The sequence below is a fragment of the Falco peregrinus genome, chromosome 4 (genome assembly GCF_023634155.1).
Source record: "Falco peregrinus isolate bFalPer1 chromosome 4, bFalPer1.pri, whole genome shotgun sequence".
Lineage (NCBI taxonomy): Eukaryota > Metazoa > Chordata > Aves > Falconiformes > Falconidae > Falco > Falco peregrinus.
In genome coordinates, this window is record NC_073724.1 from 18862309 (window position 1) to 18885204 (window position 22896).

Consider the following 22896-nt stretch of genomic DNA (forward strand, 5'->3'; position numbering starts at 1 on the left):
CAGAAGTTATGAAGAAGTAACAATCACCTGGAATAGGATGACTTGGGAAAAGTAAAAACAGGCTTAGCAAATGATAGGGACACTACAAAATCTATGGAGAGTTGCTCTCTGTAGGCAAGGTGCAAGTGAGTGAGGAGCTCTGGGTGATGGCTGTTGTGGTGGGTTCTGCGAACATTCAGTACCCCCCCCTCATCAATGAGACCTGCCAAAAGGGAGCTGCCAGATGAAAAGAAGGGAAGTCCTAATGCAGAAAAAAAGGAGGGAAAACGTTTGGATTGGAATCAATAATAATTTTTTCACAGAGGAGGGCAAATCCTAGCATAATTGTGTTCTGCTGAGATCTACTGCATCTTGGATGGCATGAAGAATGATTTTGTCTTATGCAGAATCTCAAATGACACAATGACACTAACAAGCATGAAGTTCAAAAGAAAAATAGCAATATTTCTACAGTTTTGGAACTCTTACTCTCAAGGGACTACAGAAATTAGAAGTTTTTATTTGGTTGGTCAAATTTGTATAGGATAATCCATTTGGGATTAAAGACAAAAACACTTCTAGGGAAGTACTGTTATACACTTCTATTCTCATAAATTTCTTTGCTGTCTAACAGATACTGCATTAGACTACTGTCTTCATGTTAAAATTTTCACCACAAGGGAAATGTGTGCAGATTTAGAAATGTGAGAATACTCAGTTAAATTGGGAGCACCTTTTAACGATGTGATATTTTTCCCTATTTTTTCAGTCTCTGATAATATTACAAAAAAACCTTTGCTGATACTTTATGAACAAAACCACTAACATACATTTCAATTTTCCATACACATAATTTACACAGTATGAGTATATTGTATAAAAATTACATGATCTGTTATGGATATATCAGTAGAGGGAGATTAGTTTAGCAAGGTAATTCAATCTTTAGGTTTCTCTTTGGTGTATTTGTTTCTTCCTATCTAAAAGATTCAAATATACACCAACATCAATAAGCTCTTTTCTGAATTTAAAAAAGCCCAACAAAACAAACAAAATTACTGTGTTTTACACAAATTCAGATGCTGTGACAGAATTGTTTTCCTTTTTAATTGAACCATTGTTTAGAGAGATTGTAAGTATAGTAATTCATCATACTGATGTAAAAAATTACATAGCTGCATAGATCATCAGTCTATTTATATAGCTGGATATTTTTGCAGGATAGAAGAATTTTCCTGGAGAAAGTAAATTTCCTGGATTGGATTAATGTTTTTTACATACACTTTCACATAATCTATGCTTCTTCTAACAACGACTTTTGTTGCCATATCTGCCTAAAGAATACATCAATTGAAAAACTACCTCAGAAATGGCAATGTAATACTTTTATTCCTCTCAGTTATTTCAACATCACTCAAGAGTATCAAATTTTCACCTCCAGATTTTGGTCAATATAAAATGATGCCCCATAGAAACTAGTAGAATGGTAAAACCTATAGTGGGTAAATGCATACTGTGTGCATAGCAACCACACAGATCTATCATTAATAACTCACATTAATGTCACCTATATTGTTTTATTTTCCTCTGTAAACTCCACTATATCTCCAGCTGCTTTCTTCCATTTTCTCTAATGCCTTTAATAATGCAGATTACTATGGTTTGTCTTGTCTGATAATTTTAGGGTCATAAAACCTCTTTCAGAAACAGTGTCAATATTCACATATGACACTTGGTTTCATTTAAGCTGAGCTTGTTTGTTTCTGCAGCAGCATGTTTTCCAGGTCAGCATTCAAATTTATCTGTCTCCTTGTACAGTTCATACAAAAAGTGATAATTGGATATATTTTCTATCATAACCCTAGATCACCTGTAAAGAGATTGGAAAATTACTCTTAGTGTCAATATAACAACTGCAGAAAGTGAGGAAAAAATAATGCTAATTAAAACAATAAGGTTAATGGCATGGAAGAACATTTTCTTTCTGCAGCAAGTAGCACATCTGGAAGAGGCTTCACATCTTCAAACATACAACACCTCTCCTCCACAAAAAAAACTACCCAACAATACTGCACAGATGTCCTGTAAATAAATATCACACCACAGCAGCACAGCTACTGGGTTTATGGTGGACTTATTAAAACAATTCTCCACACTTCAAAATTGAGTTAACAATGTATATTCAGTGACATAGTGTGTGGACCCTAGCTAGCAGCTACGCCCCCCTCACTCATTTGCTCACTCCCTTACTCCTCCTGCAGCAGGATGGGGGAGAGAATCAGAAAGGCGCAAAGGAGAACTTGTGGGTCATGATAAAGACAATTTAATAAGTGAAGAAAAACCCCACAACATGTGCAAGAAAAGAAAAATAAGGCATTAATTTACCCCTTCCCATCAGCAGGCAGATGTTTACCGCTACCTGGAAAGCAGGGCCTCGGCGTGCGTAATGGTTACCTGGAAAGACAAATGCCGTAACCTTAAATGTCCCTTCTTCCTCCTCATTTCCCTGAGCTTTTAATTCAGATTACAAGGTCATATGCCATGGAACATCTCTGTGGTCAGTATGTGTCAGCTGTCCCGCCTGCATCCCTTCCCAACATCTTTCACACCACCACCCTACTTGCTATGGGTGCAGCGTGAGAAATGGAAAAGTCCTTGGTGCTGTGGAAACACTGTTCAACAATAGCTAAAACATCAGTGTGTTGTCAGCCATTGGTGTGTTTTAGTCACAAATCCAAAACACAACGCCATATGGGCTGCTATAAAGAAAATTAACTCCATTGCAGGCAAACCCAATATAATCGCCTCTTACTCCATACCATTTATGTTGTGCTCACTAGTGGTCCCCCATTATCCAATACATCCTCATTAACCACCTTCTCCCTCCCCATCCTTTGATATATACACAGGCTTATATATTCCCTTAGTCTGTGGGCCACCTCTGTAAAATCTCCCTAAAATGTCCATAAAATATCCAGAGTCCGTTCAGCCCATGGCTTGGGTTCTGTCTTATGGTGAGTGCTCAGGAGAGGAGAAGTGGTGTGGTGTGTTGAGTTATTGGGCACCGAAGTCAGCTCAAGGCAGGTCACTGTTGCATTTGTCTAGCTTCTTGCAAGGCTCATCTTCCTGCTGTAGTACCTCCTCTAAGGTACAGCTCAGATCACAGGTTACCACAGCTTAAAGGTATATCCATTGCAAATGAATATGTAACTTATTTTAAATGGCTTCTTTTGTTGCTGTTTTTGCCAGTCTCACAGCTGCTTTAGTCCCTTATCCTCTCTTACTAAAAATGACCAAATTTCCCTATCAAACATAACCATTTTTTGTTTGTTTACATAATCGGGCAAGATAGACTTAGTATGTTCTAACAAACATTTAGCACTATTTTGTTGCAAGGTTAATCTCTGACAGAGCTTGTGCTTCCTAAAACAATTACACATTGTAAAAATGAACAAATATATTTCTTTCTGCAGGAAAAACTCTCTAGCATGCTTTGAAATCATATGCAAACCATCAGTGTAGGTGATTTACATTTCTGTTGGCCTGTTATGATATGCATGTTTTTTGTGTTAGCTTCCAGCTCTGTTGCTGGTGTTGTTGTTTGATACTTGACATGAAAACTCCTCAGGTGTGCTTCCTTCAACATGTTTCTCTTTCTTACCTTATGATAGCAAAGGATATGATTCCTCCTTCCTCCAGTAAACTTGAGTTAGTAGGTGTCAGACACTGGAATAAATTTACATTATATTTATATAGTCTATCATCTTATTCAAGGTCACTGAGGTATGAAACGAATCATATTATACTGTCTGTTTCCTTACTTCAGGCAGTTATCACTGAGACCAAAAGTATCTTTCTGTCTGCTTTCAGAGGGCAAGATAAACATTAATGTGGTTCCAAAAAAATTCATTTAGTGTTGACAAGAGTTTAGAGTTAGGTCTTAAGTTCTTATTCTCTCCTCTCGTTTCCTCCAGGGAAAGAACCTGGTTGCCTTTTCTTCAGGTTTCCAGCTCTCATTTTCTTTTCAAAAGTAACACATTTTCTTTTTGAAATTTCTCCTTCTCACATTGCTGCTGGTCACAATAACCCTTTATGAAGAGAAAAGTAGATATGATTAAAATGTCCCTTAGTGGGCTTGATGAAGACATGGTAATGGCAGCAATTTCCATGCAATTTTCATAAAATACCTCAGCACTTACTGAACGTCTAAGTAGCTCTTAAGTACTAGAACTTTTAATCCACCTTGTCTAATTGTACACATTCCTACTTAGAAATGTTCTGAACAGTTCTTACAAGAAGAAGAATGTTCTAGAAATTAATATTGGGAGGTTATGCAATGTCCTTATGAAAACTGAGTACATTCTGTTAAACCATATGTGTGTACATGTGTGCATGTGCACATGTAAAGATCATTGCTTGCAAAAAGAAACTTCTAAGCTTTCACAGAAAAATAAGTAAAAAATTAATTTAGAGCTTGTGCTGAAATAAATCTGATTTTTTTTTTTAATTGGATAGACACCAAATATAGCTGCTTTAAATTGGTCAAAGTAATTTGATATAAACATTTTCCTTGGGTTACTAGTGTATATCTCTGAAGCATGCTGAAGAAACAAAATATTATTATTTCTGTATTTTTTAAAAGGATTCTTCATTAGATACTACACATGAATTACAGATGGCATTATTCCTGTTGTTTTTATTAAGCACCTGCAACAAGAACTAATCTGTCATGATATTGAAATAAATTGCAGTGAAGAGTAGGAAAAGCAATAGTTAAGCAGTTTAACTTTTATGTTGAATATGCTTGTTCACATATTGGCTCAAGTTTTCTTCAAATGCATTCAACCACAAGTTTTGCATTGACTTTTGTAGGAGCTAGATAAGAATTTCCAAGGGCAAAAGCTATTAACTGTAACGTGTATTATTAATGTGTTTATGTCTCCCTTACTATATTTATTATAAGCACATTAATGAAAATGCCATGAATATTAAGGCTGATTTATAAGAATAGGGTACTGTTTACAGCTAGATTACTGCACACTGGAAATATTTTATTTAACTTAGCTACATGTATTTGCAATTTATTAAGACGCTTGTATCACTCCAAAGAACAGTCTCTATTAAGAAGATCAATGACCTGCAGGTTTACAATGGTTTTTTTCTGAACCTCAGTTTTGAAGGGGTAAGATTTTTAAAATTTGTATTGAGAATAAATTTTTATGCAAGAAATTTACCAAATAATACAAATATACTCATAAGGTATGTCATAACGCTTTTTGAGATAATAAAGCAGAATTTAATAACATTAACAAATATACAGATAAAATATATAAAGTCCCAAACTAGTCTTCTTGTCAGGTACCACCTGTTCTCCACATTCTGTATAGGAAATGACAACCTTATATATATAGGGGGGGGAAGGTATTGTTCAGCCTGGAGAAGAGAAGGCACTGGGGAGACGGTATAGTGTCCTTCCAGTACCTAAAGGGGGCCTGCAGGAAAGCTGGAGAGGGGCTTTTTGCAAGGGCATGTAGTGATAGGACAAGGGGGAATAGCTTTAAACTAATAAAGGTAGATTTAGATTAAGATATGTAGATAGATTAGATATTAAGAAAAAATATACTTACTGTGAAGGTGGTGAGACACTGGCACAGGTTTCCCAGAGAAGCTGTGGATGCCCCATCCCTGGAAGTGTCCAAGTCCAGGCTGGATGGGGCTTTGAGCAGCCTGGTCTAGTGGCAGGTGTCCCTGCCCATGGCAGGGGGGTTGGTACTTGATGATCTTTAAGGTCCCTTCCAACCCAAACCATTCCATGATCCTATGATTCTGTGATAAGCTGAAATGGAAGCTAAATTGAGAGCTGAACCAGATAATCATTATAGGTCCCTTCCAACTAAAAATATCCTATTCCATTCTATGTTATGCTATGCTATGCTTTTACATTCTAAAAGATACAGGAAAGCACTACCATTAGACACCTAACTTCCAGGAAACTTTGGTTCACGGTCCAGGAGCTACATCATAGAAGATACAGCCTAAACAGATGTGGCCTCGCAGAGGTAGATACAGATATAAGAGAATGAAATTACACTTGCTAGGATCCATGACAGCTGAAAAATCCGTATCCATACTCTGCAGCTTTTAGTAGAATGCTGTATTAGAGTGTCATGTAGTACTAAGGAAAATTAAGTATGGTGAAAAAGGGCAGCATTTGTGAAAGTTTCCTGGAAGTTCCTGCAAGATATCAGAAACTGCAAATGCCCTCCTGAAATATCTGGCCAGATAAGTTAGTATGGGGGGAATCAGTGAGTAACTGACCTTGTGACCAAGAATATATTGTTTTTCTTGAACTTATTTTTATAATACAAACTAGATTGATGTAGCTCTGAAGGTTACAGTAAGACTTATGAAGTGAGGGTCAAGCATCTGTGATGAGTGTTATGAATCCCTGAGTGAATAGAAGAAATTAGTTTTTCATATTACTTATGAACTTTTAAAAAGTTATATAGGAAAGTTGAGGGATTAAAACAACAGAAAAGAAGGTTCTGACCTAACATGAAGAACTAGCACCAGCACACCAGAAGCAGTAGCAGAACCTGAACTCCCCTTCTGTGATGCATAAAATCTGTCAGCCATATCTTTCTTTATTTGTAGTAGACATACAGGTAATTTGAAGTTAATGAAGTCACACTGTAGGTAATGTAGCATGTCAGTCTGTTTGCATTTTAACGTAATATGGTGTGCTGGGTCTGTCTGTGCTCGACAGAGAACTCCTTTCCCAACTCCCTTGAGAATCCATTTGGAGAATGGACCAAAACTATCCTTCAGTCAACAGGCAGGCAACAAACGGAGCCGCGCATGCCTCAAGAGTGTTGCCCTAAACTTCAGGCTCATTTTGTATTTGAAAACAGACCATGAAATATTCTACAAAAGATACATATATATCCATACATCTCAGGAAACAGTTATATCTCTTAGTGGAGGGGTTTGTAGCTAAAGCATGTCAGTTTTCAATTTGTGTCAGAAGTACAACTTCTCTTCAGAGAAAAGAAAATAACTGTTCTTTTTGAAATTTATTAAATTTTCTCTGTGAAGTTACAATAATACCTACATATACACAAACTATTCTCAGGGCATTTGCAATACATACTGCACATTTGCTCTAAATGATAAATAAATACATATTTACTTATTGTAAGCCTCATATTTTTTACAATATTAAGTACAGTAGGTAAGCTTCAATCACCAATACATAAACTAATTTAACTTGATAATTTGTTATGGTCTGGTCAGAGTTCCAATGTAATGTATTCATCGTATAAGGTATTTGCCATGTCATGGTTGTCAAAATGAGCTACTAAATATTGGACTTCTTAAACTGTGGACCAAAAAGAGCAACATGATATTAAAAATCCCTAGTATTTTTTAAATGACACTAAGGACAAGCACTGGCATGCAGGGTTTTTTTTTTTACAACAGTTACATATGTAACACTTATTTAAGTTTTAAAATCAGAAAACTGGTCTCAGTTGTTTTTTTCTAACAAGGAAATGGATAATTAGCTGTGAAATGTCTACATATAAGCAAAATGCCTCCAGACTTTATCAACAATGATATCTACTTAAAGTGGCAGGAATACTCTAAGGGAATTTGGCTATTTTCAGACATTCTCTGAAACAAAATCCAAAACCCCAAACCATAATATTTTCTTTATTTAGTGAAAAGCAATAAATTTTTTGGTTTATATGATATTAATATAGAATGATGAAAACACATTTAAAGGTAAGTGGGCAAAACTTGCCATAATTGTTGCTTATGTTCAAGTAATTAAAAGGCACAGCAGCTAGAAATACAGCACTCTGACTACAGAATATATTGCATAAAAACTCAGGGATGCCATCAAAATTATATTTTGTAAGCTGCAAAATTCTATCAAATATTCATATATCTTAGCCTCATTAAATTACAGCTTAGTGAAAAATATGTTGTTCCGTGGATGTAATTAAAAGATCTCAAAAATTTTTAAACAGTCCTCACCATGCTGCAAAGTGCCTTTGCACTTTCAGTGATAACATTACCATTCTCAAGAAAACAGTAATCTTTTGCATATGTAAATACTTATTTTAAAAGTAATCTGTTGGACGAGTGGCTTCCAGACCATGGTATGAAAACTAATCAATGTCCAGAAAAGTGTCATAGTAATCCTCAGATAATCCTGAAATTATAGCAGCTTTTACTAATTTAAAGTCTACTTGAAACTTACCTATGTTAGAACTGTCCTCATATTACTTTCCAACTTTACATAATTTTCACATTCAAAAGCTTATTTTGCTATCAAATAGTTCATGTGATTGATTTGTGATTGATGATCATATCTTAAACAGACTTTTAATCATCTTTGACCACTGAGGTCTGGTTTGGGAAACAAGCTGATTCTAGCAGCCAGCTGATCTAATTGCTAAATCAGATCAATGGGTTTTAGCAGGGAGAACACGTTGCTTCAAAAGCATGAACTAGACTGTCATGTACTTTTTAAATAATAACAAGCTGCAGTTAAAATCTATATAATTAGCTGCTTCCCCCCACCCCCCCCCCCCCCCCCCACCCCCCCCGGCATGACTTTGAAGACTTTTTATAGAAACAATCCATGTTACAGGAAAAATTCTTAACCTATATTTTATAGGAAATATGTTTTATCCTGCTTTCCTGTATCCTTGATTTCTCCATAAAGTGTAATGCTTAATTGTATTTAATTAAATGGACACAGCCCCGTTAAATCTCCTATCCTCAAAGAACAAATACTGGTGGGTTATAAATAATCAAAGCTATGTAGAATATGAGTGAATGATGAACAGCTACTGTGAGAGAGGGAAATTACTTTACAAATTCCACTGAAATGCACATGAAGGGCTTTATTAATGAAAATGGAGAAACTTTGTATGCCTGGTGGAGCATGGTCATTCATTTCATGAGTGTACAGAGTAAAGGAGGAAGTAACGAGTCCATTCCAGATTGCTTGGTTGTTACAAGAAATGCTTAGATAACATTCCTTGCAGATGGAGGATTTCCAGAGAAGCCGTCTCTTTGCGAAAGGGGGAGTCAAGGAGGGTCTGATAGGGCTTGAAAGGAAGGTAATGCTAAATTTACTTTTCAATAAAGATCATGAGAAAATTATCAGACCATTCCAGATAACTGGCCAGTCCACAGCTTGAAGTGGCATCATGACCAAGTCCACAGAGACACCATCTCTTTGGTGATATTTTTAGGTCAGTTTGATTCCTTGGTACCTTTCAAGGAAACTAGAGACATAGACATCTTTGCCATACACCCGTCTTCTGTAGTGTGAACATTATGTAGTGGTAATATAGGCACTGCCCTAAAAGCACTGTCGTGAATACAAAAATTTCAGGGTGAGACTTAAACTTTTCCTTGCAGTGACACAAATAAGCCAACACTCTTTGATTCAGAATAAACACACACTTACAAAACACTGTAAATCTAATAATGCAAATTATTTTTTCATGTTGCTATATCGCAAAAGTAAAAAAAATCTAGTTTGCATTTCCTCACCTCAGTTGAGTACACCAGCCCCTGTAAGAGCAGAGTTCCCATGCCCCTGTCTTAAACATGTAAAAGGTAGCACACAAATCCTATTATAATCCATATTAAAAAAAAACAAACAACAACAAAAACAAAACAACAACCACACACACCACACACACACCCCGACAAAACAACCCAAAAAATCTGTGTCTAAAGCCTCTTTTCAAAGGATGTCATGTTCCTTGAGTTAGATAACCATTCTCTGGAAGGTTTACCTGTCTTTGTTCTCTAATATCATACTTCCAGAGTAGTGCCATGCAGAGAGTCTGGAAGACTTCCACAACTACATGTCTCATCCACAGCATGATTTTTTTGAACTTCCCTATACATCCTGCTTGCATGGAAGGGAAACCTGGAGACATGAACCATTAAAGCCCAGATAAGATGCACAGTTTTCTAATCTAAACTCTGGAAAAAAAGTAGACTACCACAGCATTCATCTACAGGTCAGTTTGATACAGCCTTTAAGAGCAGGAGAGAGCAACCACACTCTGAAGCTACATCAACCTCTGGCAACAGATGATTATGAAAATTAGAGGGAGGAAAAAACACTAGGATACCAAATACTGATTTTCTAAAAGAATCTCTTGCAACAATTTACTCAATCTCTGTGTCCTTAAATGAAGTTATCAGGGATTCAAATTTCTAAACATTTTGTGTTGTACTGTAAGTACATACCTTTATCAAAATCAGATTGTTGCTGTAGCTGCTTTGAGTTTCTCAAGAGTAATATAAAATGTTAAAAGCATACCAATGAAGATGGCAAATATTTAGATTTCAAATACTGAATTAACATTATTTGTGTATTTCAAGCATAATGGTGTGTTCTGTTAACATCCACTTTGAGACTTTTTGTAGAACCTGTGTTATGTCTGTAATAAAGAAAACAAAACAAAACCAAAGAAGTTTTTCCCTAACAGAAACTTACATGAAATGGAAATAAAATGGAAAGAGCATGGCAAGAATTCATGGAAATTACCACTATGACACATCCAACAGTTAATGTACCCTGTAAGCCACTTCAGTTTCACCTTCAGAGAAACACATGTGGATACAACCTTTCAAACAGGCATACTTTGTTTAATTTAAGAATTAAGTTTGGGTGGAGGGAGAATTTATCTTTGAAGAAGTGTTTACCAAAGGCTTCTAATGTACTCAGTATTTATGAGCTATTACACCCAATAAAGCTGGTTGGGTCCAAAAGAAACCTTCACTTATAAAGAGTTTTTAAAGAGTTAGACCTGTAGTGAATTGGACTCCTGGATTATAAGTGTTTGTTTGATTGAAGTTTTCTTTTAGGAACTTTGCAGTCTTGTATCAATGGTCCTGATTTAGAGGTTGGTTGTTTTTTTTTCTGAAATCCATATATTTTGATTCCTCTGGAGGAGTACAACTGTGCAAGCCATAAAAGAGACCAGAAAGTTGATTTTCAAAATCAAAAGCTGCCTATCCTCCCTATATAGCAGGGTCTCCTTTCTATGACTGATTTAAAGAGATGATCAAACACATGCACGGGGCCAAAAACCAAACAAGTCTGCACAAACATATCCTTCAGTAGCTACAGAATGAATCTATTACTTCAGTGGGGCGTGAAAAAAAAGTTTGTAATTATTCACTTGACTGACAAAGCCTGAGCTGTAAAAAGACTGAAGCTAGTAAATCTGGAGAGAGAGACAATAGGAAAAACTTAGGAGAGGAAAGTTTTGCTAGTTTTTGTTCGAGCAGGTTGTGCTACAGCAATAAAAGTCAATTGACCAATTTAGAACATGGAAACAGAATCACTGCATCATACTGGACACAATGAAAGTAGCAAAAGAGCACAGATGTAAAGCTCTCTAAGCCTGCTGCTTTTCCATTGGATTAACAGGGCAGACTGGTGCTTCCAAGTGAAAGGACAAATTCAGGTTTAGTAGTCTGTAACATTGGTTTAAAATGAATAAAGATGTTGTTCTCTAGAATGCTTAAAAAGGGATGATCCACACTCGAGTTTTCAATTCAAATCCCAAAGTTATATGTTGCAATAGTGCATTGCCCCAAAGCAGTGAAAACAGATTGTTCTTTATTACCATGCAGCCCAATCTCATTTAGTGAAAAAAAAACCAACAAAACAAAAAAAAACAAAAAAACCCAACCAACCCTGTATTTTTTGATGTAATGTAATAGGTTTGACTGGCAAGGGTTTGGTAGTGGAGGGGGCTACAGGGGGTGCCTCTGTGAGAAAATGCCAGAAGCTTCCCCCATGTCCAAGAGAACCAGTGCCAACGGCTCCAAGATGGACCTACCACTGACCAAGGCTGAGCCCATCAGCAAAGGTGGTAGTGCCTCTGGGATAATGTCTTTAAAAAGGATGGGGGGTGGGGGGGGGGTGGGGTGCGGTGGGGGCAGGAATCTGCAAAAAACCTGCAGCGGAAAAGGGAGTGAAAATGTTTGAGAGCAACAACTCTGCACACACCAAGGCCGATGAAGAAGGAGGAGAGGAGCTGTTTGAGTTACTGGAGCGGGAATTCCCCTGCAGCCCATGGTGAAGCCCACGGTGAGGCAGGCTGTGCCCCTGCAGTCCATGGAGGTGAACAGTGCAGCAGATATCCACCTGCAGCCCATGGAGGACCCCACACTGGAGCAGGTGAATGCCTGAAAGAGCTTGTGAATCAAGGGAAGCCCAGCCTGAAGCAGGTTTATTGACAGGACATGTGAGACCCTTGGGGGACCCACACTGGTGCAATCTGTTCCTAAAGGCTGGCACCCCATGGAAGGGACCCATGCTGGAGCAGTGTGTGAACTGCAGCCTGTGAGAAGGACTCACATTGGAGAACTTCATGCAGAATTGTCTCCCATGGGAGGGACCCCAGGCTGGAGCAGAGGAAGAGTGTGAGGAGGAAGAAGCAGCAGAAACAATGTGTGATGAACTGACCATAACCCCCGTTCCCCATTTTCCTGTGCCCCTTGTAGGGAGGAGGTAATGAAATTGGGAATTAAGTTAAGCCCAGGAAGAAGGGAGTGGTGGTGGGAATGTTTTTTTCTTATTTGAATGGGAAGAAATTAAATAAATTTACCCACGTTGAGTCTGTTTTGCCCGTGAGCATAAATGAGTGATCTCTCTGTTCATATCTCAACTCATAAGCCGTTCATTATATTTTTTCTCCCCTGTCCGGTTGAGGAGGGGAGTGATAGAACAGCTTTGGTGGGCACCTGGTGTCTAGCAAGGGTCAAACCACCACATACATAAAACCAATCTTGCTGAAAATTTTACTTAAACATTAACATACAATCAAATTATAATTGGCTGAGTTGGTTCTAGTCCTTTTAAAAGGGCTCATGGTGGCTTATGCATACAATGAAAATATTAAAGATACAGAAAGAATGCCTGTTACAAAATATACGTAAAGAATATCTGCAGGAGTTGAACAGAGCCCCATCAGAAACTAAATTTTTTATTCTTTCAGAGATTTTCATGAAGACTTCAGACTACTGCTATCAGTTTTGAAATGAGGAAAATAGTATGAATTGGCAAAAAAAATTAGTTACCAACTCATATAGAATAAAACAATAGCAGTTGAAGTGGCCTGTTTCACAAAGACCACAAGTTCGTATGATTCCTCTAAATGTTCCTCACACTATGTGAAACAGAAAGGGTGGATAAAAGGGGCTAAAAGCACTACTAAATCTCCACCTAAGTTATCTTCAAAACATTAGCTGATGTGATCGCTGCTGTAAGAGTAATAGTGGAGCTTCCAGAAAAAAGAAGGAAGGTGAAAGCTCACATGTACTCAGGCAGAAAAGAAGAAGCATGGAAAAAAGGCATCTTCAAAACAGCAGAAGACCTTAGATGGCTATGTTCAAATCCATAAAGGCATGCACTTGTCTAATGAAAGATACTATAAAGCTGAAATTTGGGAACCACAAATTGACTGCTGCCTATAAATTCACCAGCTTCTTGGATAAGGTGGAGTTCAATATTTTGAGGGTAAATACTCTGTATAGGATCCAAATTATACCACCAAAGCAATGGAAGGAATTAATGCATACAGGGTGTTTAAAGGAATATCATCGTTTGGAGAACATAGTGAACACTGTTGCAGACCTTTTTTTAGCCAAAAACGAGCTATCATCAAACATGATAATTATAACATAGACACTTATAAATGTGAAGCTTAAATAAGCTAAATGATCCTAAAAGATAGATTACATTTTATTTTTTGAAACAGATATTTAGACTTAAGATTGCAGAAAACTTTAAGACACTGGAAAATGTATATCAAATTAATTCATGCTTATAATGATGTGATTACCTAAAAGAAGGTGACATTTACTTTTACCTGCTATATAGAATGTAGTTGTTGCTACCTACATGTTTACCTTTTGGAGTATGTTCAGAAGAAGAAATTATAGCCTACAGGAAACATACTTGACTTTACAAATGCATGTAGGTATATTGACATAGTATATCTACATCCTTCCCACATGCACAGTCACAGACTTGTTGATCTGACATATATATACCTCATACCTAGCATTCATTAGGACTTCAGATGGAACCTGAAGTTTACATCCCATGAACTCTGTCAGATGAGGCAATAGACCAGCTTTTCAAAATTTATTTATTTAAAGCTTTTACTAAAATGGTTTTGACTGACAGATAGGAATTTGTATTGCCCCTCCCTTCATTTTAAACGAGTGGAAACTTTTTCTAGAACATCCCAGCTGGAAAAAGAGCTGAACTGAAAACTGTCCTGGAAATAGATTTTGCAGAACAATCAAAAGCATGGAAAGTGTCATATAACAGCGTATGAATGGCAAGAATAAAGTTACCTGGACTCGAGTGTTTTAATAAAGAAGAAATAGGTGATAATGAAAATAACAGATAACAGATTAAATGTGATTAAAAAGAAACATTTTTACCTGACATAATTTACTGCATCAAGATAATGAACTACAAACGAAGCATTGAAATGTGATTGATAAACATATTTATTATTTTGTACAGTGTACAGCACTTCATGGAACTAATTACCTAATGATAACACAGAATTATAATGTATGTTCGTCCTTCAGTTTCCTGACTTTTTATGACATCATTGACGTTTCTAGTTTCCTTGTAGCAGGGGCAATTGTACTACAGCTTCAGTGTGACATCTCTCAATGTCAAATTGACTGACTTTAAAATTTTAAAACTTGGAGTGAAAAGTTAAAATAAAATATTTATTTTTCATTCCAAAATCTAGATTTGTACATAGATACATATAAACAGAAGATTTAAGTTGTAATATTAAGACATTCCTAGCAAGTATGTTTTGTTTATGCTCCATATTATAGGAAAATAAAAAGAGAGAAGAAACTGCCTCTTAGATACTCATGGCAGTAAATAACTGCTGGAATACATACTATTGACCATGGACTACTATTCTAAAGCAGTTTCTGCTGTCTTGGCTTATTCGCTTACCCTAGTAGCCTGAATATTTAAAATGTGTCTTCAATAATGAAACTTCCAGTTACAAAGCTCCCTGCTGAGAACACTTACTTGAGACTATTAACATTTTGTCTTTTAATTTAAAGAAAATTATCTTTTTAGCTTCTTCATTTCCATCTTTTTTCTTTCTGGTCAATGACTCAAAAAGAAAACAAGCAAGCTTGAATCAAAGAGGCAATATAAAATATTAGTCCTGAAAATGAATGTTAAATTATATGCAATATGTTCATTTTTATCCTTTTAATGAGGGGGAAAGGATTATTATTAATAATACAGTACATTTCAGATCAAAGGTATCTGTAACTTTCATTGCAATTGGCTTGTCTCTGTGATTCAGATTAACTTTCTTCATGAAAGTAAAAGGTCATTAAGAAATTAAATTTTGAAAACTCTGCCAGTACAAAAAAGGGGATTAAATTGATTTCAACATTATTACATAGCAGGTTATAGGAAATTAGTTTTAAGAAATAGGTACTTTTCCATTCTAAAATTAAACACCATTTTTATTTTAAAACAGTATAGTACCCAGGATGCTTTTACAAACTCTTGAAAATGGAGGAGTTATACATTGGTAAAAAATGAAGCAATTTGAAATGCAAATTATTAAATAATCGTAAGCAGATTTTGAAAGTGACCTCTCTGACTTAAAAAATACACTTTCTGTAAAACCAGATAAATGTTCTTCAAAATAAAATGTACATTAAAGATAGTAACTGGTAATAAAATAATCTAAATTTCTATCCAATTTTGTTGCTTCAGTTCAGTCTTACAGCATCCTTACTTGCCATTGAAGTGTGGGGACTTAGATAATGCATTTGTCGGGGGTCTTCAAAAAAACAGATCATCTGTTACATGCCTACTAACCTTCATATGAGAAAAAATGTCTTGGATCACTGAATTCAGCACCCTCCTTATTATACATAAATAGCTCATGTAGTCACCTACAGAATATATGAACCTTTATCTTAAAATCAGGTAGGTTTCTAGATCCTGCAGAAACTTGGAACTTCTGCAGGGTGTTGTAGAACCTCACTCTGCTGATTGCTAGAAACTTTCTTTAATTTCCAACATACATTTATTCACTGATAATCTATGCTCATTTGTTGTTGTATCTGCATATTTTCTTTGCTTCAAACCTCCATATAGATCAGTGATTTTCTATTCGTCCTTTTTTTGTTAGAGAAAGCAAGTTAGCTTATTTCGTCTCCTCTCCATTGCTGACACTCATTATAACTACATTTTTTGAAACCAAAGTGACTCTAGTATTTCAGCTTCAATTTATTTTTCTTGTGATGGATAACAAATCATTTAGGATATTTTGAATGGGAATGAATCACTACTTTACATAATGCTAGTAATACACTCCTACCCATAATAGAAATATCAGTACTGCAAAGGGTAATAAGTATTTATATCTTAAAAAATCTCTTTCTTAGATTTTATTATCCTTTAAATGGGAATGAAAAAAGCAGGAGTGCCCTTTTAAATTAATATAGGTTTTCTTCATATTTCTAAAATATATTTCTTTCCAAAGCAAGAAAAAAACATAAAACCTAACCAAACCTACAATGATGTAGTAATGCAGTGCTTCAGAACAGCTATTGGTTATTTTCTTACAATCTTTTGAAGCTCCCTATGGACTACATAAGATGACACGAATTTTAGTAACCATTTAGACTTTTTCCTGTTTTAATGCCCTTGGTTATTTGATGTAGCATGATGGAACAAGTTTCTTCTTTACTATAATATAGGCAAAAAACACACAAAAAGTGACTGTTTTCTTCTTAAATGGAGAAAGACTCCTGAATAGCAATGATTTTTGTAATGTATATTTTAGGTAGGTATGTCTTACTGACTGCATGCAATGAGTATGTGCATCTGAGAGGGGAGGTGTTACAATCACAGGGAAGAAAAACCTGCCGTATACTAGCTGGTTAGAAAGCAACAATAAAAACTATCCTCAGAAATGTAAAGTGAATGCTTATAGCTGCCCTGCATTTGGCTAAAAAAAAAAAGGAAACCTCTTCAGACTGTGCAATATTTGAAACAGAGCTGCCTGGTAAATATTGTGTTTGGAAAACTGTTTTTTCCATTGAAATATTTACATTTTATAATGACAGTGCATTTATCCCACTGCCTATGAAAAAAAATTACATCAGGTACCCTGCATTCCTTTCTCACTGTTCAAATGTGCCAATGTTTCTGCAGACTTTCACATTAAGCTTCTGCATTGGCTTCCTTTGTATTTATAAGGTTTAGAGGAGAACAGCTCTGGCAGGAGGAAAAAGAAGACATGAAACATTTTGCCTCTGGTCTTTACATTCTCTCAATACCTGCTGGACTGGAAGAAACAGGAAACACTGTGTCAACATCCATTATATTTTCTAGCAGAATGTTATTAATGAAAAATAAATTAACCAATAATATTCCCAAGGGTGAACCCTGCAACACATTCATACGTTTTCATAAGCTAGTTTACATACTGTATCTGCCAGGTCTTGTTGATATAAACCAAGGATGACTCACTTTATGTGGTGGTTTGTGATTCTCAACACTTTTTAGACTCCGTTTAAAAAAACGTCATTCTAGCTTTAAATTCTCTGAAATGTGTCTTATGGCATTCATCATCATTCACTGAATGTAGGATTAGACTAAAAGAAATAATTGCATGAGACTTTGTTCATAATTTACAAATAAATTATTAAGTAATAATATTTCCAAAAATCTACATGTACAGGAAGATTTTAAAAACTCTATTGCTAAAACAAATAAAGACAGATTTCCAGCAACTTTAGCTAGTTATCCTAGTGCATTTAGGAGCAATGCATAACAGAACCTGTTTGTGATTTGGTGCTCTGTTCCAGCATAAAATTATTTCAAGTTTCAGCAAGCTATTTCTTTAATAAAAAATATTAGAAGGAAAGCAAAACAAAACAAACACCTGTAGAAAAAAAAGAAATTTCAAACTGTCTTTGGAAAGTGCTTAGAGATAAAGCAAATTTTATAAAACCAATGGCAAGTCTGGAATCCTCTAGTGAAAGCCTACAAATGGTCATAAATGCTAAGATGAACCGAGGTGATAAAGACCACAGACAAGAACAGAAACAAAGGCTGTGGAAATGCATGGTGGTACAAGGACTGAACAGGGGATTATATCATGGATCATTTGGAAGAAGTTGTCACTTTCAATATTTGCATTAGCAAATATTAGTTCTCGGCAGGGTGGCTACAGCTCAGACAAATTCAGAGACACCATCTATTCCACCCCAGAAAAGTGACCCCTGTCTCCCTCACATCCCCAACATACGGGCAGGCTGCAAACACTCTGCCTGAGTAGGTCTGGCAACAATCTTCATGTGGAGGAATCCACAGGCCTCTGGGTACACGTGTCCTCTTAGTGCACTCTCCAGCCATTACTGATCCACAATGTGTGGGCTGGAGAATGGCCTTTGGCTGTCCTAAACCCTGTCCTCTCTCATAGAAGGCACCAAAGAAAAGAATCTGTGAAAACCTTGAGTGTGGGAAAGCAATTGAATAACGTTGCCAACTACAGCTCCACAGGGAACACAAAGCAGCGACATGCAAGCCAGTGTCAGTTCACCCCCTTCAAAGATGAAAGTTATCTCAACAAAAGCTCCTAGCTAATGAACTCCAAAAAGCTGTTGATAGATGTAAAAGAATCAGCATGGTTATCTGGCATGCTACTATAACATGAGAAATCTTCAATCAGCATGAGCAAACTAATTTTTATTTCATATCCAAATCTAAAGCAAAATGAAAGGATTCTACAGCTGCTTATCCACAACTTTCTCAAAAGCTTTCCTCCAGAAAGAGCAGAGTAAATGATAGAAGCAGAGATTGTCTTTACAAAGCGGTGTTGTTTTGTTTTTGGTTTTGTAGTTACATATTTATGCAGCAGTGGCATCTTGTCTGCCAAAAAATTAGTTAAGAACTTTTTGAGTATAATGGGGAAAATTTTCATTTCTAGCACAATTATTCATAACTTTCTTCTGTTCTCTGACACCAAAACAGAGTACAGTTTCACTGACTAGGTGTTTAGGTTTTGATATTTTTTCCTTTAATTGCATCTTTTTCAGCAAAGCTATACACTACAGCGTTTTGTGAAGTGTCACCAGAGTTTCACTGCTTCTTGCCCCTAACAGTATCCCAGCTGACATAGTTAAGTGTACAAGAAGCGATAATGTTAGATAAAATTATTAGTGGTTTTACTAATGGTAAAGTGGTTTTACTAATGACTACTCTATTCCAATTAGTCGTTTCACTAATTAGTGTTTTTATGGCTAACTATGAAACTTCCCAATTGTAAAATTGTATCTTGTCCTAGTAAGCTATTTCTTTGAGCAAAGTTAGAAACATTTTAATCTCATAAATAGGGAAGTGACATTCCACCTCTGCCTCAAATAAGTGTGCAACAACAAAAAGGAAAAATGTGTACTTTTCTGCTCATTCAGAGGAACATATTATCCTTTCTCAGTCACAAGCAACATGCACAGAAACTGCCAAGCAATTAATTTATTGCATACAAAACAGATTATGGGATTACTCATGCTCATATGGAGTCACAGTAAGTAAATAAGGCATTTATTCATGTCTTATACAGCTATACTTTATTGTACTATAAAGTTGAACTATCTACCTATCTTACGGTCATCTGTCTAGAACACCAAAACACTGTACTCCCTAAGATTGCGTTGAATTACTATTTAATATTTTAAAGTTATTAAACAAAATAATAGAACTGTCTAGATAGTACCATAAAATTTTACATTTTAATTTTGAGGATTACCTAACAGAGCATCCACTTCACATGTTACTCTATTTACAAAATCATTTACCTCCTTCCACTTCACAAAATAAGGTTTCATTAAGAGATCAGTGCAGCCCAGAAAAATAAAATGAAACGCACAGAGGTTATTCAAATTCCCTTACCTCTGCACAGCTTATAGGGCTCCTTTTTGAGAAGGAACTGAGTAGACAGGTGGGGTGTGAGCGGTCCCATTGAAGAATGGCTCAAAGCTGAGAAGAACAATGGGATTTTGCCATTAACTCATTAATTCCTGTTACAAATGTTGCTCTTCAGGGCTCCTTTTTGTCATTAACTCATTAATTTCTGTTACAGATTTTGTTCTTCAGTGTTCTTAAGAGATGTATCAGTGCAGTCATATTTACTATGATAAAATATAAATGCCTTTAACTGAAAAAGACCTGATTATCTGCTACTGAGGCTTTTCTGAAGAAAGCATCAAGTTCTTTATTCTTTTAAAGGCACAACTTTACTTGATGTTAAGAATTTGTTTGATAAATCTGAAAGACAGAAAAGGATTATTCTATTTTGTTTTTTAAAGCTGTTACTATTTCTACAGAGATTATCGAGCTGCTTACCAGGCTTTTTGTTACTTGGTATGTGCCATAAAAGCAAATACATTTGAATTTTAGGTCTCTCTAGAAAAAATATATTCTAAATATCATGATTTAAACTGGTTAAATTTTAATCAATCAGTACATGCCTTTAGTGCTTGGTACTATACCTTCATGTACATTGGGAGGAATTTTATACGCACAATGTGAAAAGCAGTGGCGCATGAAAGTAAAGTGTTCAAGAAAGGGCAAGTGCTATCAACTTCCCTTTAGTTTATTGGTGTAAAAAGTAGAATATTGAACTTTTCAGAGATGTTAGGGCTGAAAAAAAACCCTCTAGAAATCTCTTCCACATTTAAAATCTAATGTTCTAGAACATTCATCTCACAGTAGTCAAAACATTGTTCATCACTTCACAGCAAGTACCCTCTGATCATGTCATGTATTTACTCTTGGCAATATGGTGTTACTGAAATACACTGTCTGCCAAGTTATTATTATTATGGAAATTCCTATAGGCACCCACAAATACCCTAGAAATACAGATGTGTCTTCTTATTTCTAAACATGGCCTGTTAATTTCAGTGATTACAGCAGTAATGCTTTCCAACGGGAAGAGCTCTGCACATTTGCTGAAGCTGTCCATACCGTCCACCACTGCCATGCATCTTTTATGTTGACCTTCCAGTTCTGGGTGGTTTTGTCCACTCTTGGCATTTTAACTCACTCTTTAGCCTGGTTCTAAACATCTGACTCCTTCAGATACTTTTATTTAATGTCAACATTTTCTGTTTATTTAATTCAATGGTTCTCTGACTAGCTTATTGTTTAATGAATAGATTAATTTATTGATCACTCACCTAATGTATCTACTACCTGATTAATTAATTAGCTAATATAGCCTGTTATTTATATACTGTGAGTTGTCTGTTTACCTTAGTCTTTGATTATGTGATTTAGTTCATCCATTGTTCTATAGATTCTCTCTGATCACTGGTTTACAGTTAATTACATTGATTTCCTGCATAAATAGCTATTTCAGTATCTACTTCTTCCATTGATTATCATTTCACAGCTGTTATGCTCACAATGTATAGCCTCTGTCATATCTTCTCTGCAATGTCTTCTGTCCCTTCACATCCACACATCCATTATCTTGTGTATCACTTTCCCGTCACACATTCCTATCAGCTTTGCTCAGATACACCTGAGTTTCAGTTAGGTGCTATTAATCCTTCAATAGCCCTCTAATGGAAAGTGGACTGAAACACTTGAAAATGTCTGCAAAATTTCTCAGAAAATCTGAAGAGTGGAATGAAACCAAGCGGTACATTTCCACATAGTTATGGAAGACTGATGTACATGTGTATATATATATATATATATATATATATACTAATCTGTTTCCTTTTTGCTTCTAGTTATGTATTCTCTAATTTGTTTTGTTTTATTTGTTTTATTTGTATCCTCCCCACTTCCTTGTTCTGTACCTTTCTGGAATTCAAAACAAAAAGAAACAGAATATTAGGTACTTGCATAGCCTAGATTAGACCCTTGTAACTTAGCAAAGTTCTGAAAAAACTTTTGAGTCTTCAACTGAGCTGATAATACATTTAACATGATTTTGTAAGACTTAGAGTCTTCAGGCCCAAAAGGTGTACTCTAGATCTTATCAATTAAAGAGGCAATGGACCCTATCATCATCTGTCATGATCAATTTGCTAGAAATGGAGTTTTTAATTCGACTGCCAAATATCTGTGTTCTACAAGCTGATGGTGAAATGATTTCTAGCTGCAGAAATTGAGGTGAAACATATGTTCTTACATTTATTCCTTTAAATATAAATAATAAAAATGTCTATCCAAGTCATTGACTAGTCCTGCACACCACTGTGGCAACCTCACCTACTTTCCATGTCCTAGACATCAGTCCACACACCTTTCTAAATATTTCCAGAAGACTGTCAAATTCAAAATACTTACAGGCAAAAGTAAGAAGTCAAACTGAAACCTCAACATTTTCAAAAGTCAGATATTGAGACCTTTTAGGGAACCAGTTCATGAGCCATAGATGTACTGTTGAATAAACTTTGGGTATATTCAGTCAAAGGAAAAAAAGGAAAAATAAAAAATCCAGGCCTCTGCCGATTCACTGACACTGACCATTAAATGACTACCAGCCACTTACTTCTGGATATCTTCAATGAATACACTAAGTAAATTAAAGAAGATGCTATATATCTGTTTTTTGTCTAAATGGGGTTTTCTGCTCTACTGATACTTCCTATAAGCCTTGGATTTAGTGGATGCACTCTTTAAAAAAAAAAAAAAACCAAACCAAAACATAAATTATTTCTCTCTCTCTTTCTCACTGACACCCACAAGCACTCTCATCCTTCATGTTTAGTTGCTGACATAATCTCAGTATGCCAATATCTCAGACTACACATAAAGTGGCTTAAACGCAT

At 35.8% G+C, this 22896-nt stretch overlaps 1 long non-coding RNA gene across 1 annotated transcript; it reads right to left on the reverse strand.

Annotated features, from left to right (window-relative positions):
* Positions 1 to 5620: 5620 nt before the first annotated feature.
* LOC129784276 (uncharacterized) lies at positions 5621 to 22537 on the reverse strand. The gene is made up of 3 exons (XR_008746727.1): positions 22412 to 22537; positions 20000 to 20086; positions 5621 to 5815 (listed from the first exon to the last, which is right to left on the reverse strand). It is a non-coding gene; the product is annotated as an uncharacterized LOC129784276 (long non-coding RNA).
* Positions 22538 to 22896: the final 359 nt, after the last annotated feature.